Genomic DNA, 11,831 nt, shown 5'->3' with positions numbered 1-11,831 from the left:
GGGCACTGCCTCACCAACATCTTCATTTTGAAGACCCCTGCTGGCCCTGGTGGAATTCAGCCAGTATTTGTCAGTGACCTTTGCTCAGGACAATCACTGTTGACCCCCATAACAGTATGCTGTCTTCCACAGTGAGCTGATCTCTCCAGGTCCAAAAAGGTTTCAATCCTACTGTGATGGTCCTTTAGTTTCCTCTATTAATAATGTCAGTTTTTTCAGTTTGGAAAGGACTGAGTCCAAAGTCTATTGTTGTTCACTGTGACTCAGAGCATAACAAGAAAATTTAATATCATTACAGACTCTCCCACTCTGCTATCACCAGTCGTGTATCTGTTAATGGGAGTTGGCTCAATGCTTCGCATTTGCTACTCAGCTACGCGATGGTGTTCTAACTTAGAATTATAAGCACTTAGTATTAGAGCCCACCAATGGGCAGCACTACCTTGTCCTCTTCAGGCAGATCAAGTAAGGGTTTATGATCCATGACTAACAGAAATTTCTGTCCACAAAGGTATTGGTGGAATTTCTTGACTCCAGATAAGACTGCCAATTCTTCTTTCTCTATATGGGCATATTTACACTCTGCATTAGCAAAGTCCTGGATACATATGCTAGGGCATTCCTCTCCATTGGCCACCTATGAGCTAATACCACCCTGATGCAGTGCAGGAAGGCATCACATGTCAATACCAGATCTTTCTTGGGATCATAGTATTCCAATGTCTTCACTTCGTTGAAAGCTAGTTTGACCATTTCCGAGGCTGACCCTTTTTTAGGAGTTGATGCAAAGGTGCCAAGATGAATATTAGATTATATATGGACTTGCCATAATAATTTACCAGCTCAAGAAATGACCTACGCTTCTGGACAAACATGGGAGCCGAGCCACCTTTGATCGCCCTCACTTTATCTTTCAATGGGTGTCACCCACTTTTGTAGATTCTTTAGCCCACTTAGGGGTCATAGAAAATGCATGTTTCCCTTCTTAAGTGTACACTTGCCTTGGAAAGATGTCTTAGGACTATATCGAACTTCTGTAAGTGTTCTCATTAGTTTTCTCCATTATCAGGACATCATCTAGATAAATGGAAACCTGAGGTACACCTGCAAAATATTCTGTATCATCCACTGAAAAATTGAACAAGCTGACAAATGGCAGTCTCGTATATTGGTAAAAGACTTTATGGGCATTAATTGTAACATACATCAGGGAATCCTGGTCTAAAAGGAGTTGCAAATAAGCGAAGCTCATGTTCAGCTTTGTGAAGGACAGCCCGCCTGCTAGCTTTGCATATAAACCCTGTATCAAGGGATTGGGTGTATATCCAGCTGTGAAAAATGGTTTGCGATTTGTTAAAATCCCATTCTCGTCACCACTGAAATAACTCCACAGAGGCCGGTATCCTGTCACCAAGTCACCTTTTATTTACATGTGAACAGTCTTTGACGATAGTACTGTTTCATACAGAATAAGGCACCAGAATGTCAGTATATCAGGGAACTCATATTCTATGTTGTCTAGCTGGCTGAACTTGTTAAAGTCACTACAGGGAGTGAATCTAGTTGGGTCACATTCAAGCAGAAGGCTTAGGCACAATGGGCCGAAATATCTCCTTCTGTGTTATTAAATGCTACAAAATAATGACTGGGGAAGCTTTTCTCTAATCATTAATTTTAATCAACTATAAATTCCAAAGTTAATATTTCTCTACCCACCAAATTTCACAAATGTAAAAACTCGCTAGGTCAGCAACTTTGAAAACAAAGAGTTTACAAGCAGTATGTGTGGTCTCTGTGAAAACCAAGTTGTACTTAGTTGACAGAACAAAGCTAAGAGTGCAGGAGGGGTTAATTTTTAAGGGTATGTTTATGTGAAATTATCCATAATAGATGAAAATAAATTATCAACTGTGAACATTTGAGTAATTTTTCACTTTTTTGTAAATAAAAAGAGGCCTGGATAAGGTTCATTAGACATAGTTTTTACAGCCTAAAGTCAAATTACAGATTTCCCACCAATTAAAACACATAGCAGATGGTTTTGATTTCCTCAGATAGGCCTCTCAGGCTGCTATCTGAAATCCTAATTCTACATGAGTAAAGAATTTGTGATTCTCACGTCATTTGGCAACAGAACAATTCAGCATTCTGGCCAAATATGGAACAGAACAGTATGCCTATATCAGGTCAAATCCATGGGTCACAGGAATGCCTCTATGAAAACAGTTTTAACCCTGTCATAATTACACTTAGAATCATAGGATCTCTACAATGCAGAAAGAGGTCATTCAGCCCACCAAGACTTCACCGACCTTCCAAACAGCATCCCTGTAACCCTACATTTACCATAGCTAGTCCACCTAGCCTGCACACTTTAGGGCAGTTTTAGCATGACTAATCCATCTAATCTGCACATCTTAGGACTGTGGGAGGAAACCAGAACACCCAGAGGAAACTCATTGCAGACACGGGGAGAAAACGTGCAAACTCCACAGTCACCAAGGCTGGAATCGAACCTGGGTCACTGGCGCTCTACAATAGCAGTGCTGAACACTGAGCCATCTTTTACCACTTGGGATAAAGTGATTCTGGCTTTCATTTTGCCAAACAATTACTCCATGCTTAAATGCATCAAACCTCCTGATCAAACCTACTGCAGCATTAAGAAACAATACATCGTGTGACTGTGTGGAAATCAGTCTTGCTTTGAATTAGATGGTTTGTGTTGAAGTCTCATGATAAAACTTGAGTATGTAATCCAGGCTGAAGTTCCCAGTGAAGTACTGAAGGAGTACGTGCTGTTTATGATGCTGTCTTTCAGATTAAATTGTAACATAAGACCCCCTGGGGTGAGTGTAAGATTGCATGGTGTTACTTTGAAGAAAAACAGTGTGTCCTAATCAAACACAATCACTAAAAAGGGTTATCTAGTTATGAGTTAGCTATGGCTTAGGAGCAGCCTCCAAATCACAAGGTGATGAATTCAAATTCCATTCCAACATATGGGCACAAAAATTGAAACTCTGTCTGCAAGCTCTGATATGGCGCTAACATGAAACAAAAAGTGCTAAAAAATTCACCAAATCAGGCAGCATCTGTGGAGAGAAATGGAATTAACAGGCAGAACCAACCCCTCCTAAAAAGTGACAGAAGGGGAAAAGAAGGGGGTAGGTTAACATTAAGGAGAACCCGCCACCTTGTCAGGAGTTAGGTTGTGGGTATGAAGGCCATCTCACCTTGCCAACAATTGACACTGTTAAGCATTCAGTTAATAAGAGTCTCTTATTGCCTCTGCTGCAATTAACTCAGTTCCCACAAGGCAAGGGGATTAGCAAACTTTTCAACCATAAAACATAGAGACCTGCTTTTGGGGATGGGTGTGTTTCCATCTTCCGCAATCTAGGAATGATCTATAGCATGGGGTTTGGGTGAAGGTATAAGGGTGGCTGCTGAAAGCCAACCTCTACCCTGTCTGCTGATTACACTCTCCGCACTGGATTCTCTGACCCCCTTGTACCTCCTATATCAGGAGATCCTGCTTTCTGGGTCACTGTGCCACCAACATCACGGGTCACAGTGATTGCCTGCCGCTGGTTGTCAGCTTCAGGCAGGGCAGGGCATTATTGTCTAAGGAAGTGATCCCATTGAGAAAGCTCACTGGGTGACCACTTCTGTACCAGATAAGCAGATGATCTGGTGTCAGGGGCATCCCAGCAGTTATTTACACTTGAAACAAAAAGTGAAAGATTTCAAATTGGGAGTGACCTGATGAGTATGCCAATACATTTTTTATTTATATTTCAGATTTTCAGCATCAGTTTCTGTTTTTAGTTAACTCCAAAATTTTTGCTAATATTTATTGCTCAATCAACACCATGCAAAGCCACTTATCTGGTCATTGTCACTGTGCTATTTGTGGGAGTTTGCTGTGTATAACTTGGCTGCTCTATCATCATGGTGTATACACTTGAGAAGTCTTGAGTTGGATGTAAAGCACACCACATCTGATGGAGAAACTCGAACCTGGTCACTAGTGTAATGATGCTGTGGCTTTAAAAGGTGTATTTTGTCCTAATTTCTTTTAAGAGAGAGATTGAAGAGAGGCCACCGAGCAGTCTGTGATAATGTAAATAGCATGTGAGGCCTTGGGTTTTTTTTTAAAGTTGGAACAATAGAAGCACCCTGGTGGGTGTGACCAGCTCTCACAGACCAGGATTTCTGGGCTTTCTTTAGCTTTTAGATTTTGCAGAGGCTGTTGGAGTTTTGAAGAACATGATGCTATTATTTCCCCTCTTTTGGCTATAGCTAGAAGCTGGGGTTTCTCTTCCAACTGTGGGTGTTGCATGTGAGCAAATCTTACTTATGAATTTGCCTTTTTGCCAAGGAATGTGTTTATGGGATGTTACTATATTGGAACAGTTAATTAGTAATAGTTACTATATCTGTAATTCTGTTAGGTTTTCCAATAGAGTTAAGTATTTCTAAGCTCTTTTTTTTGTATTTTAACTATAGTGTTTGAATAAATTGTGTTTTGCTTAATATTGAGTAGTTTGACCAGTTAAGTTGTATCTAAAACAAAGCACTTTACATTTGCCTTTAAAATAAGAAAAAAATAGGATCTAAGCTACCTTCTTAAAATATTTTGAGTGGATCTTGTCTGGTCCATAACAAACTGGGGGCTTTTGTCAGGATCAAAATTTCTAAGTGCAAGTTGGGGCTAAGATTATTGGACTCAAAGGCAGTGAGTGGTAAGTGTTAGTGTCTTTTGTTTTGGGTGTTCAATTCGGTGTAAACAGGGTGTGCCTTGTGTAGTAATGACTTTTTTAATAACTCAGATTTTCTGGAAATAGAAGAAATCACATCCAGAGTTCTGCAGGAAGTGAGCAAGGCAAAGATTTGGAATTGGCAGACCCAGCTAGAGTTGGGTTTGCCTTCATCCGTGCAAAAAGGGGTCATAATTGCAGCAATAGCTCAATATTTATGATTGCCAGAAACGCCATTGGAATCTTTGGAAATGGCAAAAATTCAATTGCAAATGAAGCAGCTTGAATTAAAGCCAAAAGAAAAGGAACGAATAGCCCTAGCAGAAGAAAGGTAGAAAGAGAGTTGAATTTCAAAAGTTGGCAATTAGAGAGGAAAGTAGACTTAAAAGGGTAGAGGTGAATTAGAACTTAGGCTTAGTGAGGAAGATAGTGATGACAACCAAACCCATCATAGAGATCAGAGTCGAAGAGTGTGGTGCTAGAAAAGCACAGCCAGTCCAGACAGCATCCGATGACCAGGAGAATCGATGTTTCAGACATTCCTGATGAAGAACTTATGCCTGAAATGTTGATTCTCCTGTTCCTCAGATGCTGCCTGACTGGCTGTGCTTTTCCAGCACCACACTCTTCGACTCTGATCTCTAACATCTGTAGTCCTCATTTTCTCCCATCATAGAGAAAGGTGTGGAGGAGACCTTTTTAAATATGTTCAAGTGTTGCCTAAGTTTGATGAGAAGGATGTACAGGCCTTTTTCATTTTATTTGAGCAAGTGGCTAAACAAATGAAATGGCCAGTGAACATGTGAGTGTTGTTGATCCAAGCAAAGTTGGTAGGTGGAGATAGTAAGTTATTTCCAACACTATCGGAGGTATCTGGGAGTATGAGGAGGTGAAGAAAGACATCTTAAGTGCATATGAACTAGCATCAGAAGCCTACAGACAATGTTTCAGGAATCTAATGAGGGAATCGGGTCAAAGATACATTGAGTTTGAAAGGATCAAACAAAGTAATTTTGATAAGGGCATTGAAAATAGATCAAACATGTGATGCTTTTAGAGAAACCATTATTTTGAAGGAGCTCAAAAATTCACTTCCAACTTGTGTCAAAGAGCAGAAAATTAAAACTGAAAGATTAGCAGCAGAAATGGCAAATGATTATGAGTTGGTTCATATGTTAAAGTTTGGCTTCTGACATTAATTTCAATCTGTGAGAGATAGAAGTTGGGGAAAAGGGAAATCCTCCAGTGGTAAGGGAAAAAGAGACCTCATTGAAAGTAGTGAAGATAGTTTACCACAAGGTAAAAAGGCAACCTGTGAGGGGGGATGAGAAGTAAAGAAGCTCAGATGTTTTTACTGCAATAAAGTAGGCCACATGAAATCACAGTGTTGATGGTTTTGAACAAGCACAGGGAAGACGGTTGTGGGAAAACAGGATAAATGAGTGAGTTTTGTTGAAGTGATAAAGGAAAGCACAGTGGAAATTAAAAAGCTGCAGCAGAATGTACAACCTGGTCAGGGTTTTCTTACTAAGTGCCGTATCACTTAAAAATGTATTTGCAAGGGTGAGGTTTACTTGTATGTGCAAGAGGAGCAGGTAAAGAAATTAAAATTTTAAGAGATACGGGAGCATGTCAGTCTTTGATGGTGAGAGATATGGGGATATTTAATGCAGAAGGAATATTGCCAGAAAATGTGGTAATGTATGGAATTCATGTTGAGACGAGAAATATTCCATTATATAAAGTGAGGCTAGAGAGTTCAGTGAAAAGTGCAGAAATGGTGGCAGGAGTAATAAAGAAACTGTTGGTTCCAGGAATACAATTTGTCCTTGGTAATGATATAGCTGGATCACAGTGATATCTTCTGTGGCTGAAAAGCTGGCGGAAGATAAGGCAACTGAGGGTATTGCAGAAAGCATATCCTGGGATTTTTCCTGACTCTGTGGTAACAAAGTCACAAAGCCACAGGTTGAAACTGGAGGAGAAATCAAAGAATATAGATAAGGAAGTTGAAGTATAGATACTATGTTTGATCAAATGGTTGACAAAAAAATCAAGAACAAGCAGAGGACAAAGTGGATATTTTTAATTCAGAGAAATTGACTGGACTGCAACAGAAAGATGAAAAGTTGAACTAAAACAGCTACACTGAAGAAGAATTTGAGTGTATCCCTGAATGTTACTAACTTAAAAATGATATTTTGATGAGGAAATGGAAGTCATCATACCTTCAGGCAGATGAAAAATGGGCAGAAGTTCATCAAATTGTATTACCGGTGCATTATAGAAAAGATGTTGCAGGGAGCCCATGAGTTACCAGTGGGAAGTCATGTAGGAGTGAGGAAAACTCAAGCCAAGATCCAAAAACATTTTTCGTTTTGGCCCAGACTGCATAAGGATGTGGTTGAATTTTGCTGGGCATGTGATAAATGTCAGGTAATTGGAAAATCTCAGGCAGTGATAAAACCAGCACGTTTAACACCTATTCCCAATATTTGAAGAACCTTTTACAATGGTCTTATATGATTGCATAGGACCCCTAGCTAAAACAAAATGTAAGAATCAGTATTTGTTGGCCATAATGAATGTGTTCACTAGCTTTCCAGAGGCCATTCCATTATGCAGTATTATAGATAAAAGGATTGCAGACGAGTTACCGAAATGTTTTACTAGATACAGACTACTCATAGAGATACAATCAGATCAAGGGTCAAATTTTACATCAAAATTATTCAAGGAAATTTTGGATGGCTTAGGAATAAAACAATTCAAATCTACTGTGTACCATCCAGAATTGCAGGCAATATTGGAACAGTGACATCAAACTTTAAAGACCATGTTAAGGGCTTATAGTAAAGACTATCCAGAGGATTGGGATAAAGAAATTCCATTTGTACTTTTTGCAATTAGGGATGTACCTAATGAATCATTTAAATTCAGTCCATTTGAATTTGTTTTTGGGCATGAGGTGAGAGGATCATTGAAATTAATTAAGGAGAGGTTGGTGGGTCAGAGTTCAGACACCACACATTTGAACTATGTGTCAAATTTAGGGAAAGATTAAACAAAGTGGGAGAGTTGGCTGCACAGAATTTTAAAGTAGCACAACATGTGATAAAACAGGAAGCAGACAAGAAATCAAAAATTCAGAAAAAATTCAGAAGTTTGCTGGTGGAGATAAAGTGTTAATGTTACTTCTAGTGGTAGGTGAATCTTTAAAAGCAAGGTTTAGTGAGTCATATAAAATCAAAAGGAAATTGAATAAGGTGAATTATTTGATAAGAACATTTAAAAGAAATAAATCTCATAGAGTGTGTCATGTGAATAAGCTCAAAAGGTATTTTAGTATGGAAGGAAAGCAAAAGAAGAATGTGTTTTACTGGTTACAATACAGAGTGAAGAATCAAGTTCTTATGATTCTGAATTGGACATTCCTCAATTTAAATTGGACAATAAGGATGTTCTCAAAAATTGGAATAAATTACTGAGTTACCTTCCAGAGAAAAATTGAAATGACCTGAAAAAGTTATTACATGGGGAGATATGTGGGAATAAGCTGGGAAGTACTAGTCTAAGTAAGCATGATGCAAATGTAGAAATGCTGTTCCAATTAAGCAATAATCCTATAGACCTAACTTCTCAGCTTGGCACTGATTCAAAAAGACATCGGACGCATGCTCAATGACAATGTAATCAAAATGAATTGCAGAGACTGGAGTTCACCCATAGTAATGGTGTCAAAACCAGATGGTACCCAATCATTGTGTGTGGATTGTCACAAAGGCAATGCAGTTACAAATTCTGATTTATATCCTATTCCATGTTTGGAAGACTGTGAGAAAGTGAAGACTTTTCCAGCACCACACTTTTTGACTCAGACTCTTTCAGAGGGCTACTAAGAATCAACCACATTGCTACGGGTCACCTATCAGCTAAACCAAATAAAAATGACAGATTAAATGGAATCATAGAATAATACAGTACAAAATCATCCTGCTTTCCAGCACTTGGCTCACAGCCTTGAATGTTATGGCATTTCAAGTGCTCATTCAAGTAATTTTAAAGGTTGTGAGGTTTCCCAACTCAACTACCCTCCTAGGCAGTGCATTCCGGATTCCCATCACCGTGTGGGTGAAAAAATGTTTTCTCTAATCCCCTCTGAATTTTCTGCTTTTCACCTTAAAATTGTGCCCTTTTTTATGGACCTTTCAAATAAGGGGAATACCTACTTTCTATAGACCATGCCTATGACCTTCATAATCTTATACATCTCAATCTGAATCCCCCCTCAACCTTCTCTGCTCTAAAGAAAACAAACCAAACTTCTTGCTGTCTTCATAGCTAAAATGTTCCATAATGGGCAATCTCCTCTCTAGCTTCTTCATTTCAATCACTTTCCTCCTATTGTGCAGTGACCAGAACAGCATAAAGAATTGAATCATAGAATCCTACAGTGTGGAAACAGGCCCTTCAGCCCAACACGTCCACACCAACCCTTGGAAGAGTAACCCACCAAAACCCATTCCCCTACCCTATATTTACCCATGACTAATGTACTTAACCTACACATCCCTGAACAATATGGGAAATTTAGCATGGCCAATTCACCTAACCTGCTCATCTTTGGATTGTGGGAGGAAACCAGAGCACAGGGAGAATGTGCAAACTCCACACAGACAGTCGCCCGAGACTGGAATTGAACCTGGGTCCCTGGTGCTTTGTGGCAGCAGTGCTAACCACTGAGCCACCATGCCATCCCATAAATTCTGTGGCATAAGCAAATTTTGTACAGCTCCAACATAAATAACCTCTCAGCTCTTATAATCTATGTCATGACTGATAAAGTCATGTCCCATGGGTGGCACGGTGGCTCAGTGGTTAGCATTGCTGCTTCACAGCACCAGGGACTCAGATTCGATTCCAGCCTAGGCGAATTTCTGTGTGGTGTTTGCATATTCACCCCGTGTCTGCATGGGTATCCTCTGGGTGCTCCGGCTTCCTCCCACAGTCCAAAGATGTGCAGGTTAGGTGAATTGGCTATGCTCAACTGCCCATAGTGTTCAGAGGTAAATGTAGAGTAATAGGTTAAGAGAATAGGTCTGGGTGGGTTACTCTTCGGAGGGTCGGTGTGGACTTGTTGGGTCAAATGGCCTGCTTCCACACTGTAAGGATTCTACGATATGCTTTCTTAACTACATTATTAACCTGTTCTACCACCTCAGGGATCTGTGGAAAACCACTGCTTCTGTTCCTCTGAGTTTCCTTAGTGTCCTGCCATTCATTGAGTACTCCCTTCCCCTGTTGCTTCTTCCAAAGTGCATCACCTCAGATTTATTAGGATTAAATTCCATCTGCCATTGATATACCAATCTGACCACTACTTCTAAATTCCTCTGTAACCTAAGGCCTTCTTCCTCACTGTAAACCTAACAGTCAATCCCTCTGACAAAGCATGGACTGACTATCCCCGATCAAACCTTGCCTTTCTAAGTGGAGATTAATTCTCTCCTTCAGAATTTTCTCCAATTGTTTCCCTACCATTGATGGGAAACTTACTGGTCTGTGACCCTATCATCCCTCTTCGAAAGTGGAATCACATTAGCTGTTCTTCAGTTCTTTGTTAGAAAGCAGTGGCAGAATCAGACAGAGTTAGCATGAATTTATGAAGGGCAAATCATGCTTGAGAAATCTGTTGGAATTCTGCAAAGATGTAACAAGTAGAGTTGACAAGTGGGAGGTAGTCAATATGGTCAATTTGGACTTTCAGAAAGCATTTGACAAAGTCCCACATCAGAAATTATTGTGCAAGATTAAAGTGCATGGGACTGTGGGGAGTGTATTGTGATGAACAGAAAACTAATTGGCAGAGAGGAAACAAAGAGTAGGAATTAATGGGTACTTTTCAAATTGGCAGACAGTAACTATTGGGGTGCCACAGAGATTGGTGCTAGGACCCCAGCTATTCACAATATATATTAATGATTTGGATGAGGGAACAAAATGTAACATCTCAAGTTGGGAGGTCATGTTGCAGCTGTATAGGACATTGGTTAGGCCACTGTTGGAATATTACATGCAATTCTGGTCTCGTTCCTATCAGAAAGATGTTGTGCAACTTGAAAGGGTTCAGAAAAGATTTACAAGGAGATTGCCAGGGTTGGAGGATTTGAGCTATAGGGAGAGGTTGAATAGGCTGGGACTGTTTTCCCTGGAGCGTCAGAGGCTGAGGGATAAACTTCTGGAGGTTTACAAAATAATGAGGGACATGGAAAGGATAAATAGACAAAGTCTTTTATCTGGGGTGGGGGAATCCAGATCTAGAGGGCATAGGTTTAGGGTGAGAGGGAAAGATATAAAAGAGACCTAAGGGACAACTTTTTCATGCAGAGGGTGGTTTGTGTATGGAATGAGCTGCCAGAGGAAGTGGTGGAGGCTAGTACAATTGCAACATTTAAAAGGCATTTGCATGGGTATACGAATAGGAAGGGTTTGGAGGGATATGGGCCAGGTGGTGGCAAGTGGGACTAGATTGGATTGGGATATCTGGTCGGCATGGACGAGTTGGACCTAAGGGTCTGTTTCCACGCTGTACATCTCTATGACTCTATCTCAAAGTTTGCAGTTGATTCCAAGGTTGGTGGTGACCTAGATGCAAAGATCCTTCAGCATGGTCTGGACAGGTTGGCTGAATCAATGGCAGATGCAGTAAAATTTGGATAAATGTAAGGCTATTCACTTTGGAAGCAAAAACAAAAAGGCAGATTATTACATGAATGGCTGTAAATTGGGAGAGGAGAGTGAGCAGCGGGAGTAGTTGCTGGAACATCACTGCAGGTCAGGCAGCCTCCAAGGAGCAGGAAAATCGCCATTTCGGGCCAGAGCCCTTCATCAGGAATGGGGCTGATGAAGGACTCTGGCCTGAAACATTAATTTTCCTGCTCCTCGGATGCTGCCTGACCTGCTGTGCTTTTCCAGCAACACACTCTCAACTCTGATCTCCAGCATCTACAGACCTCACTCTCTCCTAGTATGCAGCAGGACCTGGGTGTCATGGTGCACCAGTCGCCG

The sequence above is a fragment of the Hemiscyllium ocellatum genome, chromosome 47 (genome assembly GCF_020745735.1).
Source record: "Hemiscyllium ocellatum isolate sHemOce1 chromosome 47, sHemOce1.pat.X.cur, whole genome shotgun sequence".
Taxonomy (NCBI): domain Eukaryota; kingdom Metazoa; phylum Chordata; class Chondrichthyes; order Orectolobiformes; family Hemiscylliidae; genus Hemiscyllium; species Hemiscyllium ocellatum.
Note: the sequence above shows the minus strand (reverse complement) of the source record.